We start from the raw sequence: 3,646 nt of genomic DNA on the forward strand, positions 1-3,646 counted from the left end.
TTTATCACCCACCAGGGCACTGCCAGGTGGTAATGGCCCTGAGCAGCCTCAGCTGGGATCTGCTCCACACCCTCTGCTCCTGGGCCCGGGGGGCTTCGTTGCAGCTGGATGCAGGGTTGTGGTTCCTGTTTGACTCCAGCTCCAGCAGCGTTACACCTGGATCTGTGCCTGGTTGGAGTTCCTCGGGATGAAGGTAGACTGTTTCTTGTTGCAGATGTGCTTCTTGAGCCTGTTTGTGCACTGATGGATTGGGTTTTGCCTCTTTTATGGTAGCTGCTTCTGCAAAGTGAAACTTTCTGCTGTTTTCATGCCTGTTTTGATACTTGGGTTCTTGTGCTTCTTAAAAGTTGATTGCTGGAGCAGACAATGTTTTCGCTGTAGGACAAAACCCTGTTGCTTCCGCACCACAGAGAAGTGAGATTTGGGCAAAATGTAAATCTAAGCAGCCTTGGTGTAATTTTCATTCAGATTCAGGGTGCTCTAGATTGAGAGATCTGAAACTGCTCCAAACACTCTGGTACAAAAGCAGAAGCGGCTTCCTTCTTGGAGAGGGCAAGAGGAACATTTGGAGGGTGGTTCTCAGTGTGTTTGTAGGAGGGGCTGTGTGGACTCGGGTTTAGTGAACTTGGTTTTGGGTGCACGGGAATTGCAACTTGACGTCCAAAATCCACTCGGTATTACTGGCTTGTTAAGGTGATTAAAGTGGATTTCTCTCTCAGATGGCTCTCCTCGAGTGTCTCCCTGAGCTCAGTAAGCTTTAACGCTCGTTATCTGATCACATCTTAGTTCTGGCAGAAATCAGTGTTTGTACCAGAGGGATAAGGAAACTGTGCTAGAGAGAAAGGAAGTGACCTACTTAAAGTAACAGAGAAGGAGCTGTCTGGGGACACGGTTTAGCCAAGGACTTGGTGAGGTTAGCAGCTGGACTTGATGGTCTGAAGTGTCTCTTCAAACTGAAGCAATTTTGTGATTCTGTGAGTGGGAGAGGAGAGGGAAACCCAACGTAAGCCAGAAGCTTGGTCTCCATGGCACTCACAGGTGCTGCTTCCCCCAGCCCAAGGACAGCCTCTGGGGTCTGCACAGGGACCCTGCCCTGCTCCCAGTCCCCCTTCCCTTTCCCCGGGGGCTGGGTGAGGGACAGAGCCCGAGAGTCACCCTGTCCTAGCTGAGGAACCCAGGAGCACCCCTCGGCTGACTGGCTGGGAGGGAAACCTGGCAGCACCTCCTGTACTTTGTGGAGACTGGGATGAGGAAGGGGTGGGAAAAAAGCCCCGAGGGCACTGGGATCCAGGGGAGAGTCCTCTCCCCAGAGCTGCTTTGCTTGGATGTGGCTCTGCTGGTACTGGCTGATTCCTTCCCTGTAGCTCCTCTGTGCCATACACAAGGCTGGGCATGGTTCACAGACTTGGAGGTTCCTATTTCCCAGGTCCTTCCGAGCCTGACAGGTGGCTTTCACTTTGTGTAGTGTGACAATGACAAATCTGTCAGGCAAAAGTGACACTCCCTGGCAGCTGGATGCTGCTGCCTCAGCTCTCAGTTCTCAGATCAAACACTTGCAACAGTGCCCTCTTCACTCAGCACTATGCATTGGTATTATTTAGCCACTATTTTGGATGCAGTAAAAATTCCCCCACATTGGTAGTGGGGACACAGTAACAAAAATTAACACACAAAAAACCTCTCCTAACCAAAAAGAAACCCCCTTCTCTCAACCAAGAAAAAAAACCCATCATTAACAAAAAAAACTGATCTCCACCAAAAAAAAAAGTCCAAACAACCCCACGCTATTATGCACCCTCACAAAATTAACAGGAAAATGCTGTTAACCTGAAAAATATACATTAAAAAAACAACAAATAAAGGTATTTTACTGGCTGCAGTAATGATGCTGCAGTGGAGGCTGTGCCTGATCTTTTACGATTGTTGTGGTTTGAGGCTTGGAATGGGGGCGTGACCTTCCAGCAACTGGGAGGACCCCGGGTGGGGGTGAACCAATTGTATTCCCTCCCCTTCCCACACACACTCTGATAAGAGGCAGGGAGTGGGTTCTAATTTCACTCCTGCCTTGGAGCTCAGAGAGGAAAGTTCTCCTTTCACTCCGTGGGACCCTGAAACCATTTCTGAGGGTTTTGTATATTTTATCTTTTGTATTATTCCCCTGATCTTTATATATATTATTTTCCTTACCTCCCTTTTTCGTTTTCTGTTCCTTGTTGAACAATATACTTCATTTCTTTTTAAAAAGTGTCTCTCTCTCTCTCTCGAGGGGGTGGGGGAGAGGCGAGTACATAGTTCTGTTCCGTGTGGGTCCTGCCCTGAACCCCTTTTTACACGGAACCAGGACAACGATTCACCTGGCTAGCGTTGTATTGAGACCTGTAGCTTTGGTTTTGACTATATCCATCTTAAGAAACAAAATCAGTCTTAATTAAAAGATATCTAGAGGATCTACTGACTCCCCAGAGAGATTATGCCAGTAGTTAATCATCCTTGTTATTAGACATGTATTCTAATTTTGGTGTGCCTGGCTGCAGCTTCCAGGCGTCGGCTCCTACGACGTGGTTTTGCACAACGTGCTGAAGAACTTGCAGCACTTTGTGTTGTCTGCCCAGGGAGCTGAGTCTTCTCCACGATCAGGTTCTGTGAGCACTGCACTGGCAGAGGCTGTCCCCAGCTCTGGGTTCTGAGGTGGTTTTTCTGTCCCACCCAGGATGGCACCTGGGCTGCGAGCACTGGTGTGGAGCTGCACTGACAGTGTCAAAGCTGAACTGACCTTTACCTCCCGCCTTCCTCTTTAGAGTCTAGCACTGCCTTGTGCCCCAGCCTTCTTCCCAGTTGCTTCGTGGTTGTGCTCTGTGTCTTGTTTCCAAACACAAGGTCCAGGCTGGCTTTAATGAAGAGAAACTGAGGCATTTAGTGCATGCCTGTGAAACGATTACCATTCATCCTGGGTACCAAATAAGACTTACAAGGGGAAGAGCAGCAGTGTGTTGTGTGAAGGCTGCGGGTCTGTGAGACTTAAACCCAGCTGGGGGTATGGACCTGCTCCAGCAATACAGTCAGACCAACCTTAACTGAGCAGGAAGGGACTCTGTAGTCTGTTCCAGAACCTGTTTCATGAAGTAGCCAGTGGTTGTAGCTCCCTGTGGACTGAGGTGGAGGAGAAGACTTCCCCCAGTCATTATTTCTGGAAAGTGTATGCTCATTATACTAGAGAAAAACATCTTCTCCCTGCCTGTTGTACTCGAGAGTTTACAGAAAATGGAGCATGTTGCTGAGTCAGAACAGTGAGGCAACCAATGAATCCTGAGGAATTAAAGGTACAAACATGTCTGTGGTATACACTGACATGCCTCAGTGCAAAGGCAAGTACAGGTTGTGGCATACAATAACAATATATAAAGTGTATATATATACACCCCCCCCAATGTATATATTACCTATATATGTATATTAGTGTCTGGGTGGACGAGCTGCAGAGCCCCTCTGTCATGTGGTAATAAACCACTTCCTGCTCCCAAAACTCTTGTATTCCCAAGGGTTTACTTTGGATTGCATGACAACTGAATTTTCTGCTATTTCATAAAGCAGACAAGAAACTTATGATATAAAATAATTTTCTACCCAGCAATGTAAAAACCTAATG

This window comes from Merops nubicus, unplaced genomic scaffold (assembly GCF_000691845.1).
Source record: "Merops nubicus isolate BGI_N331 unplaced genomic scaffold, ASM69184v1 scaffold21250, whole genome shotgun sequence".
NCBI classification, from domain to species: domain Eukaryota; kingdom Metazoa; phylum Chordata; class Aves; order Coraciiformes; family Meropidae; genus Merops; species Merops nubicus.